General features: G+C 40.1%; 1 protein-coding gene across 1 annotated transcript in view; it reads right to left on the bottom strand.

The window, feature by feature from the left end:
* Positions 1–16,011, bottom strand: part of LOC127440337 (voltage-gated potassium channel subunit beta-1-like) — a 53,292-nt gene that overhangs the window by 35,801 nt on the left and 1,480 nt on the right. The gene's annotated exons all lie outside the window — the stretch shown is intronic.

Raw genomic sequence — 16,011 nt, 5'->3', positions numbered from 1 at the left:
TTTGAGGCACTTAAAGCAAGTTAACCACTGTGATATTTCTGATCACAGAGTCTATAAACATATTCTGCTATTTTTCTGCTGTGTAATTACTTAAGTGTGTTTCTTCAGGTAATTTATTGTCCCAAGATTTTTCTTTATTGTTATTAAAACTAAAAGATTCCAACTTTTTGTTTTATTAAGACTGAATTGGTAGCTTTTTACCCTGCCATCATTATTTTGGTACTTTTCAAATCCCTTTTATGTATAAATTTGATTGTTTTAGCCTTGTCCCAGACCCAGACTTTCAATATTAAACTAGGAAAACCCATAGTAAATATACAAATCATTACATGTTTAAAACTATGATAATCTGAACAAAGAGAGAAATAAACATAGACCATTTTAATATTTATTGTGCAGAAATTATTTCTATCAATTTTTTCAGACTTTCACACCAGTGCAATTTCTATCACACCAAACAAATTTGCCCCAAATAAAGTATTTTCAAAAGTTAGTGTACTTGATACCAAGTTGACAAAAGTGTCATTAAGATGATTCTTGAGTATATGAGACAATTAAGTGATGTTTGAAGAAAACAAACTAAGATAAAAATCACTTGTGAGCACAATATTTTACTGGGCATCTTTTCCAAACAACCTGCGATTTTGCTAAATTATGCCTAAAATTTGAAAATATTTAATTTAGCATATTTAAGATACATAAAATGTTAGCTATGAAATTAGCCATAGCAAGTCAGCCATTTTATTTAAAATAAAAATTTAATTTCCATCATTTCCACGGAAATCTATTGAACTCTATTGTGGTGGGAATTTTCATGACTTTTAGGAAAAATGACAAAAACTACATAAATCCCCTGTGATGCATGTACATACACTGTTGAACTTTGTTGGTTGCCAAATTAAATAAATTAGTGAGAGTTTGAAAATAATTTTAACAAGACTTTACTTTCTAGAAGTGCCTAAACTTTGGTTGCTTTACTGTGCATGCTAGTCAGACAGGAGTTTCTTGGCTAGAATAAGCTGCAATGTGAACCAGACCTTTTGACTTTTCATTTGAATTCTTATGTGCACAATAATCGTACACAAGTAGGGCATTAAGATACAGTGCTTTGGTTCAGCAGTTTAATCTAAGCTCTTCAAAGATCCCTTAGGCAAAGTTATGGCAGACCTGAGCTCTGTAAATTCAAGCCATTTACTGAAGTGTTAAGACTGCACTGTTGGGATGCCCTTGATCTTCCCTCAGTTTGTTTGTGTCAGTGGCGTAGGCAGAAACAAGACTTTGGGTGTGCCAAGAGAAAACTGGGTGTGCAAGAACTAAAGCACAATTACAGTAAGTGTAATATAATAAAATGACCATTAAGAACCATTGCATCAATTTCTTTTTGGCTATTTTTTTTTATTTTTTTTATTTTTTAAAAAAGCTCTGTGTAGTTTAAATGAGAAACATGTATTAAGTTGCCCTGTTAATATATATAACAAAAATTAAGCTTAATAATTTGTCCCCAAAAAAGTTTTGGAATGATTCATCATTATTTTCCAAAATATACTAAAGACATGGTTCAATTTGCACATTACAGAAAAACATATACAAAAAATACACCAGGTTTTAGTTACATTAATTGGTTTAAAAACTTAATTTGTAGAAAAGAAATATATCAGTTATGCATTGTGTTGAACAGAAGAATGCACAACTGTGAGAAGATTCAAAACCATTTTTGTATATTCTTTGTATTTATACAGGGAGGTTTGTTTCATAATAAAAAAAGAAAAATAATACTGTTGTTACGTTAATTATTAAGCCAATATAAATAAAGGATAATACCATGTCTGACATGATACAAACAGTAAAGCGTAAAAAAAACTGCCATTTCATTTAGGTGTGCAAGCTTACATTTTTGGGGCAGTTGCACACTCTGGCACACCCGTGGCTACGCCACTGGTTTGTGTGAATAGATACAGTATGTGTGCATGCATGTGTGTGCTTGGGATGCAAGTAACATGTGTGCTCTGAGGATTCCTGGTGCTAAGCTCTACCACATGTTCCAAACCCATATGACTTTGTTTCTTGCGTGGAACACGAAAGGAGATGTTATGCAAAATGACAGCCTCAGTCACAATTCACTTTCACTGTATGGAAAAAAGATGCAAGCAAAGTGAATGGTGACTTAGACTAACAAACTGCCTAACATCTCCTTTTTTGTTCCATGGAAGAAAAAAGTCATACAGGTATGGAATAACATAGGTGAGTAAATGATGACAGAATTTAATTTTTGGGTGAACTATCCCTTCAAAACTTGGATAAAATCAACAAAGTTTCTTTGCATTTTGCAGTACTTGTTTTCATAGTAAAAGAAACACCGTAGCTCTTCAGCCTTGTTTATTTCTGTGGGCCAGTTAAACTATGCAGCATTGACTTTTCAGGAAGTGAGTTAGGATGCATTTGATTTGGAGAGAAATCAAGAGAATTGATTTTGGCTTGTGGACACCCACCACCCCCTGATATTCAGAGCTTGTGGTGTGAATACTAAATCAGCATGCACAGTTTGCATTCCCTTTCAAACTGATCTTTTTCACTCCAACTTTCTGCATATAATCCCTTTAAACTGTCTGTTTGAAACCAGAGCACAAAACAAATTTAACAGATGCACTCGCTGAGTAAAAAAAACAAAACACGAAATGATCCACTTTATTTTGCGATCTCATCCCTGCAGGTCAGGTCAGGCTTCTCAGAATACTGCCTTTTCAAATAAGACAAATCTGTTGTCTCTCAAAATAGCAGCCTCATCCTTCACACAGATACAGCTGTTGTATGTCGCCAAAGATCATCACCCTCTTTATATTTTTTGTCTGCCTTATTCTGAGCTGTTATTAGTTTGTGTGACATTACAACCAGAACACATTCTCAGCTGCAGACATATATAATTTAAAACTCCTAGTGCTCTGTGTGAAGAGGGTGTAGGGAAGCAGACACACGCGCTGTTGGGTGTCAACAGATCTTTCCTCATCACACAGAGCTGAGTCAGAGAACTGAGACACTGCGTGGCAGAAGAGCTCAGAAATCCCCCAGTAAGCCGGTGAAAACTGTATGCATCATTTCGCTCACATTGTTCAGAGGAAGTTGCATGAAAAACAGATGTGTGATGACAGGATAGCAGGTTGTATTTGTTTGTATATGTGCTTGTCTGCATATATAGGAACATAACAGATTTTTTTCCTTGTTTGACTGGATGCTCAAATCACAAATAACAGAAATACGGAATCAGACACTGTTTTATTTACAAAATGTACTATGGTATTTCCATGTTTTTTTTTTTTTTTGACAATGGAACATGGTAATACACTACTAGATATTGGACACTACCTTGAGGACAAGATTAAGTCTTCAAGGCAACGTCCACACTAATAAAAAAATAATAATAATACAAATAAAAAAAACATACAGTGGAGTGTTTACCACTGTATAACATCACCATTTATTCTAATAATACTAATTAAGTGTTTGGGTACTGAAGAGACAAGTTTGTAAAGTTTAGCAAACAGAATTTTCCTCCATTCTTCCATTATGCAGGTCTTCAGCTGCGCAATTGTACAGGGCCTTTGTTACCATATTTTGCATTTCATAATGCACCACACATTCTCAATTGGAGAGCGATCAGGACTTCAGGCAGGCCAGTCTAGCACCCGCACTCTCTGTTTACGCAGCCAAGCACTTGAAATTCCTCCACCAAAAATGGAGACTTTCGAAAACTAGCATGATCTCAAGACAATTCCGTGACTGTAGCAACATTTTTGCAAAATAAAATTGGTGGTTCATTGCACGATTCATGGCAGTTCCGAGGTGAAATGTCCACTGTGTGGTGCTAAAAGTGAGTACATTTTTTCCCAAACAGGAGGTTTTAAGGTTCATGGTCTATTAAAGGAATAGTTCACACAAAAATGAAAATTCTCTCATCATTTACTCACCCTGTTACATCCCGTACATGTGTCCGTGTTTTGGTTTGTTGTTGTGTTGTCTTTCTCTCTCTCCCGTCTCCTCCTATCATGCTCACGGACACTCGCCATTGGATCATCGAAGCGTCAATCATTGTTACCGGTCTGAAGTCATCACCCTTCCTCCACCAATCCACCATCACTCTGACTGTTTAATTGACACCAGTCTGTTGTTGGCTCGATTTTCTACCATGCCATTGTGTGCTATCTGCTCTAATTAAAAATATTAAAATGGTCGTTGTGCTATTCTGTTGTTTCCGCATTTTGTCACTCGTTGTTCATTGCTCGTTCCATAACTGTGACATTTGTGTGTGTTAACACGGGGAAAAGAGGACAGGTAGGGTTGGGAGGGTTACTTTGGAAATGTATTGCACTACAGATTACAGAATACATGATGTAAAATGTAATTTGTAATGTATTCCATTAGATTACACAAGGTCAGTAATGTATTCTAAATACTTTGGATTACTTCTTCAGCACTGGTAGATTTTTTCACTTGTTTTGCTTATAAAAACTCAGTACAGTAAGACAAAATATACGTTAAAAATACATTCTCTGAAAAACCTAAATATCTTATGCAGTGTTGTTTCTAAATCAAGATAAATCAAACTGATCTTGTTTTAAGGATTTTTTAATATTTTTACAGGAAAATAATAGAAAAATTGTTATCAAGAATAAGATTTTTGTCCTAATATCAAAGATCTTACTAGAAGAAAATAAATTATGATCTAACGTGAATTTTCTTGATAAAAAAATATGATCGTGCCTGGTAACTTGTGCATGTAAAATGGCTAGAAACGTAAAGCTGACAATTTACACAAGGTTTATTTCTATTTCTTCTGCTCCAAACTTCAAACTTACTTCTCTATCTGCTCGTATGAATGTAACACATCATAAAAAAGGACTAAATATTAAATGAAACAAATGACAATAAAATGCAAAGTAATCTCTTCAGTAATCAAAATACTTTTTGAATGTAACTGTATTCTAATTACCAATGATTTAAATTGTAACTGTAGTGGAATACAATTACTTATATTTTGTATTTTAAATATATAATCCCGTTACATGTATTCCGTTACTCCCCAACCCTGAGGACAGGTAAGTATGTCACGTGTTTTACATGGTGTGCACGTAGTTACATCGTTTGTATTAGAAACACTAGTTAAGGAGTGAGTGACACCCCTTGTAAGTTTGTGTTTGTGTTAGGCAGAGCAGATTAGTAAGGGTGTCTTGACGCTGAAGATTGGTATTGAGTTTCACATTTTCTTTTGTTAGTCAGATTAGAGGGATTGGGGTAAAGTTAGCACACGGATTTTGTTTAGTTTTGTACTTTGATTTGGCACCGCTTATGTCCCATCACCCCCCCCCCCTTTTTTTTTTCTATCGGTACTGTACATATTGTAAATACTTCAAATTTTCACCTGTTGCACATTACTCACTAGTTACTTCACAGCATCTACCGTTTGTATATCAATAAACCACTTTGTTTGGGAATAAAGCTCTGTTGTATTGGTCTTATGTACCCAGTATCCATGACAATAATTTATTCTCAGTGTTACACCCTTTATACCCCTAGGCATATTGGGGTCATAAATATTAATGGGGGCTCGTCTGGGATCATTGCAAATATTTCCCGAGATAAAAATTGTTGTCCGGTGCTGGTGACAGACTGACCATTAGCGTCGACCTCATAGCTTTGTCATTGGCATTGTTGCCATGTGGTTTAGTGTGGGTGGTGTATGTGATAGGCATTATAATTATGGCTTTATTTGATTTGGAATCCTTTATTTCCAACCCAACACCGGAACAGTTTGAAAACATCCCAGATGTGTATAATTTTCTGTCTTCAGTAGAACACAAATGAAGATTTATAGAAGAATTTCTCAGTTCTTTTGGTCAATACAATGCAAGTGAATGGGTGCCAAAAGTTTGAAGCTCCAAAAGTCAGTATAAAGCATAAAGCAAAAAGTCAGTGGTTAAATCAGTGTCTCCAGAAGCGATCTGAAAGGTGTGGGTGAGAAACAGATCAATATTTAAGAACATTTTTGACTATAAATTCTTCTCCCTGCTCAGTCAGTCTCCACTTTAACTTTCACATTCTTCTTCTTGTGTTTTTTTGTGATTCACATTCTTCATGCATATGCCCCCTACTGGGCAGGGAGAAGAACTTCTAGCAAAAACGGACTTATATATTGATCTGTTTTTCACCCACACCTATCATATCACTTCTGAAGATATATATTTAAACACTGGAGTGATATGGATTACTTTTATGCTGCCTTTATTTGATTTTTGGAGCATCAAAATTTTGCCACCCATTCTCTTGTATTGTATGGACCAACAGAGCTGAAGTATTATTTTTTGTTCTGCAGAAGAAAGAAAGTCATACACATCTGGGATGGCATGAGGGTGAGTAAATAATGAGAGAATTTTTATTTTTGGGTGAACTATTCCTTTAAGTTTTAAATAGGCCTGTTGATTTAAAAATTAACACAATTAATTCATGCTCCCTAACGCGTATGTAAATTCCATAATAAAAGTACAGATTTTCTGGCCATATGAGCAATTCAAGCTTGAAGTACATTTGTTTTTTCGAGCTGCGTCAATAGGTGACAGTGCGCCTCAACAAACTCTCCAATATTTTGAATTTGGACTGCAGTACCCATTTCAAACGCTTGTTGTCAATCTTACATATAGCACCTTTAAGCCTAAACCTAACCAATAAAGTAAATGTGAGATGAAAAATAGATGAGGTTTGTAACAATGTTCACAGTTAGGGAAAAGGAAGAAGTGAGAGACGGCGAATCCAACTCAAACGGTCTGTTTATTTTTACATTCAAAATTCACGCTTTTCAGTGGACACATTTCAAAACATGCTTTTCAGCAGACACAAATTAACACAGTTTCTTTCAGCTTGTGTCTCGTAACTCTCTCCATCTCACTGGCGTCTGGCTCACTCTTAAAGCCCATCTCCACTCAATGCAATGACAAACAGCTGTTAGAGACTGTCATTGCCAGGTGATGATCCTTACCGTTCTCATCTCCTGATATCGCTCTCCATCCACAAACCTCAACCACGCCCCCACCACCACATACCCCCATCACCCAACTCAGGCCGGGGAGCCATCTGGCCTACTCAGTACTCCCCCTCCCCATTTGTGGAGAGAAAGTCCACAACAGCCATCTGCACCCCCGGTCTGTGGACCACCTCGAACTTAAAAGGCTGAACAGCCAGATACTAACGGGTGATCCACGCATTGGTATCCTTCATGCGATGGAGCCTCAGGGTGAAAGCCCGTCCCAGGAGGTAGTACTGAAGGGTGAGGACCGCCCACTTGATGGCCAGACACTCCTTCTCAACGGTGCTATACCTCACCTCTCTTGCCGAAAGCTTCTGGCTGATGTACGGCACCGGGCGCTACTCCCCCTCCACCACCTGGGTCATGGCTCCCAACCCCCTGTCCGATGCATCAGTCTGCACAATAAAAGGGAGAGAAAAATCAGGAGCATGTAACAACGGCCGACCACAAAGCGCAGATTTCACCTGCATAAAAGACTGTTGGCATGGTTTCGACCACTGGACCGAGTCTGGGGCTCCCTTTTTAGGACTTGGGTCTCTGGCAGGCCACAACTGCTGCGGTCTTATCAATTTGGGAGCGGACCTGCCCGTGACCCAAGTGGAACCCCAGATACCGTACCTCCGCCCAATTCCAATTGCACAATTCTTGGGGTTTGCCATGAGTCCCGCCCATCACAGCGACCTCAGAACTGCCCCCAGATGCTGCGTATGCCGCTGTTAATCATTACTGTATATAATGATGTCATCCAGATAGGCAGCGATGTACGCAGAGTGCGGTCTGAGGACTCAGTCCATAAAGCACTGAAATGTAACCGGGGCCCCAAACAAACCAAATGAAAGGGTCACAAATTGGTGTAAGCAAAACGGTGTGGAGAAGGCCGTTTTCTCACGGGACATTGGTGTTAAGGGGAACTGCCAATAACCCTTCATTAAATCCAGTGTCAAATAAAAGCGAGCCACGCCTAACCGATCAAGCAGTTCATCTATTGACCTTTCTATAATCCACAGAGATCTGCACCGAGCCGTCGCTCTTCAGAATCAGCACCACCAGTCACTGTGGGATTCTTCTATAAACCCCAAATCTAGCATGGCCTTTAATTCTTCTTGAACCACTTTGTTTTGTGCTCGGGTAATCGGTAGGGATGACTGTGTACCACTACCCCTGGGGTTGTTTCAATATGGTGTTTTATGAGGTTCGTATGACCGGGAAGAACACGTCCGAGAATTCTCTTTGCAACCAGGCCACATCTGTGATTTAAGACGGTGCGAGGTGGTCTCTGCAAGTGATCAGGGTGCCGCGATTGGCTTTAAAGTTCACCTCCAGCCTGAGCTCCTCCCTCTCCGGTACCACCGAAGCCACAGGGACCACCTCCCTCCATGGTTTTAAGAGGCTGAGGTGGTAAATCTGATGTGCTCTGCCCCATCCATGCGTTTAACCTCATAATCGACTTCCCTGACTCACCGTGTGACCTCAAAGGTCACCTTGCTACTTTGCGAGCAATTTAGAGCTTGATGTGGGTAGTAATACAAGGACTTTATCTCCTTGTGTAAACTCCTGTAGCCGAGCTCCTGTTATACAGCCAGGTCTGATGTTCTGGAGCCTGTTGCAAATTCTCCTGTGATAGTTGCCCCAGTGTGTGGAGTTTTGCTCTCAGGTCAAGAATGTATTGAATTTCATTTTTGCTGTTTGAAGGTCCCTCCTTCCAATTTTGCCTCACGACATATAAGACACTGCGAGGCTATGGGGAGAATGGGGAGAACCCTGAGGACGCTTGCGGGACCTTTCGCACTGCGAATAACAGCTTCAAGCCACTCATCCCAATTCCGAGCATCTTTGTGCACAAACTTACGAATCATGTTTTTCAGGGTTTTATTAAACCATTCGACCAAGCCGTCCATTTGTAGGTGGGTCACGCTTGTCCGAATCGAATTCATACAGCTCGCATAGTGTATGTGACGTAAAAGTAGTGCCTTGATCAGAAAGGATTTCTTTCGGAATCCCCACTCGGGAGATCATTTTGAAGAGTACCTCTGCAACACTTCGTGCTGAGATGTTGTGCAAAGGCACTGCTTCTGGATATCGCATTGCGTAGTCCACCAGAACCAACACAAAGCGATGTCCGCGTGCCGTCCGCTCTAATGGCCCGACGAAGTCCATACCAATTTTATTAAAGGGGACCTCGATCAAAGGAAGCCGGTGCAAAGGCACTCTTGGGGTGGCCGGTGGATTCACCAGTTGACATTCACGGCATGCCGCACACCATCTGCGAACATCTCCGCGAATGCCCGGCCAATGGAAACGGGCCATTAAATGCTTCAGTGTCTTTTCCTGCCCTAAGTGACCTGCCATCGGATTCTAATGAGCTGTCTGGAATAACATTTCCCAACAGTTCTTCTGTATCAATAACTGAGTCGTATCTTCCTTTGTCTGAGCGTCCTGCATCACTCGATACAACCGGTCATTTATAATAGAAAAGTACAGATAGGCGAGTGCAGTGTCTGGCTGAAGATGGTGACCATCAATCACTCTCACCTGGTCGAAGGTGTGCCTAAGAGTCATCCTCTAAGTGCTGGGGAAGCCGAGACTTCCCCATCCCTTATGGCCCCGGCTCTGCCTACCCAGCCAGCACATCACAAATCCCACACCGAAACGCTCTGTTACAGGACCCATCCGCACAAATTTCCCTTAATACGTGGAAAATGCTGGCCAATTCCTGCCCAAAATTAGTGGATGGGTGAGGCGCAAACTAACCGCAGCCTCGACATTATGCTTTTGTCCCCGAAATTGAATCGTCATGGTCACTAGAGGATAATCATGGATATCCCCATGCACACACCTTACCTTGGTCTTGTGACTAGCACCCAAAGCCTTGTCTTGAACCAAGCATTGACGGATGGAGGTTTGGCTGCAACCCGAATCCACCAAGGCCTGGTATGTACCCCCTTAATACTCACAGGTATGTGGTGCATCCCAGCTCGATTGGGGGCGGCATGTGGCACATCATGGACCCGAACCAATGTCCCCACCTCCATCACCATGCATTGGTCCGGGTTCCCCACAGCTCCAACAGACCGGCCAGGCTCCATGCCCATGCCCGTGTCAGCAGGTCCACCACCCTAGGAGTGAGAGCGGAGAGAGGCAGGTGAAACCGGCGGGTAGTGCAATCCCTGGAGTTGAGGAGCCGGTATGGGAGGGGCTCCTCCCTGTTTCTGGGGAGGAGGAACAGGATGGAAAGCAGGGGAAGGAGGGGAGAGAAGAGAATAAGAGAGAGAGAGAGAAGGATCATGGGGCTCGCATGTCGGCAAAATTGGGAGGAGGGACCTTCGGACCGGAGGTGAACTTGAAAGCCACTGATAGAGTCACCCCGGTCACTTGAGGAAGCCACCTCTCACCATCCCAAGTCACGGAGGTTGCCAGGTTGCAAGGAGAATTCTCAGACGTGTTCTCGCCTCTTCCCAGTCGTACGAATCTCATAGAGCACCATATCGAAATGACCCCAGGGGTAGTCATGCATAGTCATCCCTACCGATTACCCGAGCACAAAAAAGAAGTGGTTCGGGAGAATTAAAGGCCATGCTGGGTATGGGGGTAATAGAAGAATCCCACAGTGACTGGGCCAGCCCGGTGGTTTTGGTTCCTAAGAACGATGGCTTAGTCCAGTTCTGTGTGTATTTTAGAAAAGTTAATGCAATGTCTAAATTTGATGCATACCCAATGCCTCGGATTGGTGAGCTGCTCAATCGGTTAGACGCGGCTCACTTTTATTTGACACTGGATTTAATGAAGGGATATTGGCAGATCCCCTTAATTCCCATGTCCCGTGAAAAGATGCCATTTTCCACACCATTTGGAATACACCAATTTGTGATGCTTCTGTTCGGTTTGTTCGGTGCCCCAGCTACGTTTCAGCGGCTCATAGGCAGAAACCTCAGACTGCACACTGCTTACGCCACTGCCTGTCTAGATGGCATCAACATTTTCAGTAATGATTGGCAGTGCACCTGCGGCATCTGAGGGCTGTCCTGAGGTCGTTGAGATGGGCGGGACTCACGTCAAACCCAAAGAAGTGTGCAATTTGGCAGGTGGAAGTACAGTATCTGGGCTTCCACTTGGGTCATTGGCAGGTGCGGCCCCAAATTGAGAAGACCGCAGTGATTGCAGCCTGCCTGAGATCTAAGACCAAAAAGGAAGTGATACAGTTCCTGGGGCTGGCTGGCTATTATCGCAGGTTTGTGCCTAATTATTAGCCCGCTGACTGATCTTACTAATAAGGGGGCACCAGATCCGGTCCAGTGGACAGAGCCATGTCAGAAGGCATTCACGTGGGTGAAGGCTGCACTTCGCGGCAGGCCGTTATTGCACTCTCCTGACTTAACTCTCCCCTTTATCTTGCAGACGGACACATTGGACAGGGGTTGGGAGCGGTGACAGGCTGGATGGCTCCCCGGCCTGAGTCGGGTGATGGGGGTGTGTGGTGATGTGGGTTTGGCCGAGCGATGTCTGTGGAGAGTTAGGCCAGGAGAGGAAGAGCAGTAAGGATTGACATCTGTGGGAAATCACCTCTAACAGCTGTTTTGTGTCGCAGTGAGAGCTGGAGGGGGTTAAAAGGGCAGTCCAAAATGCCTGAGGGGAGAGAGAGAGACGCACGCAGCAGTTTTCATGTGTGCATTTAGTGCGATTATGCTGAAAAGCAAACAGAGTGTCTGTTAATCTGAAAAGTATTAGAAATAAAGATTCAAATTGGATTGTTTGCCCAGCTCCCGCTTCCTCCTTCACAACAAAGAAAAAGACTTGTCACAAAGTCTAAGAAAGTACCATACACAGATTGATTTCTAATATGCCAATGTCCAAGGAAGCCAGAAGCCCACTCACACTTATATGATGATAAGGACAAATGTGCACATGCACACACAGCATGACTGCCCATCTGGACTGCAGCACTGGCCAGTGAACCATGACACAGTGAAACTCTTTGCTGTTGTGCTGTGAACTCAGAAAAACCAGGCAAAAATAACACCACTATGAATACAGCAAATAAAGAGGCATTTAAAAAAACGCTACATTTAATTCATCACCTTTAGAAGGGGATCTCTTTTTGAAGCATTTAAGGTCAGCATGAAATCAAAATTGACCCTTTCTACTTTCTTTATAGACGTGACTGATCTTATTGTGCATTGTTCATCAGTGCATGTTATTCTAAAGAATAAGAAAGCTGCTTCAGTTTTAATAATCTGTTAAGCATTATACAGTATAATGTAAAATGATTGTCACTGTTAATGAAAGTTATTATAAAGGCATATCTTTATAATGAAGAAATATACGTAGGTTAAACTTTTTGAACTATCGACAAAACCAGTTTAAACCTGATTCAGTAGGGCTGTATGATTTTGTAAGACATATAACAGGTTGATGAATACACATCCTCATTTGACACAATTCTAAAGTCTGAGAAATGTATCATATAAAATTTAAAACAACCATCAGACATGAAATATGCATCTTTACTGCTTAAATTATTATTATTATTATATTATAAAATAAAATAGAAAATATTTGCATTATTCATTATTCAAACTTAATAACAGCCAGTTTCGATAAGGGACTGCATTCAAAATAAATGCAAACTCTGCAGGAAAATCCATCTTAAGCAGGTAGCTTTGTTTTGGAAAATGATAGCTGGTCCAAGCTGGTCCTTAGCTAGTCCAAGGTGGTCCAGCTAATGACCAGCTCATGACCAGCTTGGACCAACTAGAAACAAGCTACCATGTCTCAAAACACAGCTACCATCTTAAGATGGATTTTCCAGCAGGGAAGATATAGTTTAGAAGTATTATATTCTTTTTATTCACATCTCCTTACACAAACAGTGTACACTGTGATGGTGGAGATGGGGTCCGTTTCGTCCAGCTCTTTAGATGTGTTTGTCCTGTTACATCTTACATGAGAACATCATTAGATCACATTTGGCCTCATTTCTGTCACAGCAGTTGCACTTTGGGAATTAAAAAAGAGCCGAGTGTGTAGGATTACTTTGTGAAAGGTTCAAATCTACCAACACCAGCTAAAGGCCATTGGGTCTTAGAGCAGACGCAACAGCAATGACAGTGATCCCTAAAATATAACAATTTATGTCAAAACCTGAGTTTGTCCTGATGAACTAATCCTTATGAAAATCTACAGAAGCCCAAACAGAAATGGGGTGTTTAACCTTTCAAACAGCACTTTTGGGGAATATTCAGCTTAATTTGATCGAAGCACCCATTAAAAGCAGTTATTTTCTGGGGTGCCAAAAGAACTCGGCAGTACCATTTCCTAGCGTTTAAACAGCTTGTAAACAGTAAATTCATCTACAGAGACCACTTTTCACAATCCAATTACTTCTTGATGTAAAAAATCACTTGGAAATACTTCAAGTAAAATGGGATGTGAACATTTCATATTGACCTTCCCCACAACCCCCCAAAACTCACACACTCACTCACTACACTTTTCTTAATACCGGAGCATAAGATACGGCATTTCACAAATCTGTGGACATCAAAGGTTTTTCAACTATATTTTAAGCCTCTCTAAAATCAGAGAGATTGTTACTGTGATTATATTGCCAAAGCACTGAGCTCCCAATCCACAATAACAAACATAGGGTGAAAGAGAGTATAGAAAACAGAAAGTAGCGTGTCTGCTTTGTACTCAGATAAGATTGGTTTATGGTTAACAGTGTGTGTAATTTGTTCGATTTAAAAACAATTTCTCCTATTTCAGCTTAATATGGAGAGATAACTAAAAGTAAGCCATTTGAATGCTAATTTCCCTTGAAAAGTGTTAACACTGTGGCTTTATGGCTTTATCAAAACATTCATCTGTTTAAGCATCATGACCAGACCAACACCAACACTGGAAGACGGGGTGAGTTTTCGGGAAACCAATTTGAAAACAGACAATATTTTTGTAATGCCTTTTGCTGACACTATAGTGGCACAGAAAAGACAAACTGCACCTTAAAATAGAAGTCAAAATTAACACTCAACAAGCACCAAATGTGGGATAAAATTGGCTTTGAACACACACACACATACTGGTGCTTCAGAAAGACGTAATGCAAGAGGAATCTCTTAGAAAAATTTTATGTTTACAAAAAGACCTAAGGTTCTTTGCTGTCAGAGCAATTACAATTTATAAAGATTAAATCACTGTGAGTGACAGATGATTAAACCACAGAGACAGATATTTGTTCTCCAGGACATTCGACATATCCAAATAAACAGAGGGCCATTACTCATGGTTAACATTGCCTTGTGAAAAGAACCTATAAAAATCGGCAAGAGCAAGTTGTGCCCTGCAAGCAATTTGTTTGCCTGCAATGTGCAGGCCCATAAGGACTGCTTGGAATGTCTTGTTGTCATTTGATTTGATTTTGACCTTAATAAGTTGAGGTAATTAATTCAATATGCTGTCTCCTCAGCTTTTGCCCCAAGACGCTTATATTAATTTGATCACAATTCGTTATTTTAAAGGGGTCATATGATCAAATGATTTTCATCTTTTTTTTCGTCATTTTATGACTTTTTGGACAGGGGAGGAAGTCTCAGAGTTCTCAGAGTTGTAGTATGTTTTCATAGTACATCAAACTACATTGAACAAATCGTTTTCTCATGATATGGCCCTTTTAATAATGTGATTAATACATTGAAAGGGTAGAATAGTGTAATAAATGTCAAACACGAGTGGGTAAATCTGGATGTCAGCTCTTCTGTGTTAAGGTTCACCCTATTGCCCAGTTATGACCTCTATCCAACAGCTAATGTGTCAAATTAGAGTAATGCATAGGCAAACTGCCAGTTCTCAGTCGTTATGGAAACTAGCAGTTATGTGATAATAACTGTTTGCATGCTTGTGGTATACTTGTGTCTCAGTTGCAATTAATTATTTCCAGCACAAAAACCATTAGTTCACACCTCCCCCGCATATTCTCACACCACACACACACACACACACACACACACACACATGTTCTCAGTTGTCAGCTACAGTTTTTTTCTCTAATTCACTATTTCACACAAAAGATTTCTGTAACTGCTATTTGGTTTTAATGTGTCATAAAAATCTAAACCTCTGCTGTCACACCAAGCACAATCTACTTTCACTTTATCAAACACTCCACCAATTACTTTATCAATCACTCCATTAAGCAAACAATAACTTTATCACTTCCATCAATTACCTTAATGTAAGTCAGAGTTTACTGGAATGGGTTATGCAACTATAACTATAGCTTTAACTGTAACTATATTTTAAAGAAGACTTTTATAAGGAATAGACATGAAGGAATAAAATGTAATAGTATTTAATAGACTAAATAGAACAAAATAAATGGAATTGTACAAATCTGAGATCGTTACTAAAACCATGACTAAAGTTTGAGCCGTCAGTGTTGAAAAAGATGGAGTACTCAGTTTAGTCTCACAATTGATCAGAATAGAGACAAAACAACATCACAAGTCATCAGATGTTTGTGGATGCTTCTTAAAAAGAAAGAAAAAATAATCTCTTTACTAAAATCTCTCAACTGTTTCTCCTAGACAACCATGAGATTAAATGGAGAGAAAATGAAGATTTTTGCTCCTTCTCTAATTTTCCTTCTGAGAAAAAGTCCCAGTAATTTCACATGTCTCCCCTAGAGTTTCATAAGGGATCAAAAAATGCACAAAATACCAGTTTCTGCAATCAAATGTCAAATTTCAAGATTTCAACTCAAACATTTCCCATCCAATTCTTCCCAAACCAAATTATCCAAGCAATCCAAATTTTCTGCTTTTAATCTGCATTTTTTTTTAAGTATAATTTAATACATACTCTGTATGTCAACAATTTTTTTTTCTATATTTATTTCTAAGGAATAAGGATACACATGAAAGAAACATAACTCCATTAAGCCTACC

Source organism: Myxocyprinus asiaticus, chromosome 5 (assembly GCF_019703515.2).
Source record: "Myxocyprinus asiaticus isolate MX2 ecotype Aquarium Trade chromosome 5, UBuf_Myxa_2, whole genome shotgun sequence".
Lineage (NCBI taxonomy): Eukaryota > Metazoa > Chordata > Actinopteri > Cypriniformes > Catostomidae > Myxocyprinus > Myxocyprinus asiaticus.
Note: the sequence above shows the minus strand (reverse complement) of the source record. Positions and strands in the feature narration are given on the sequence as shown.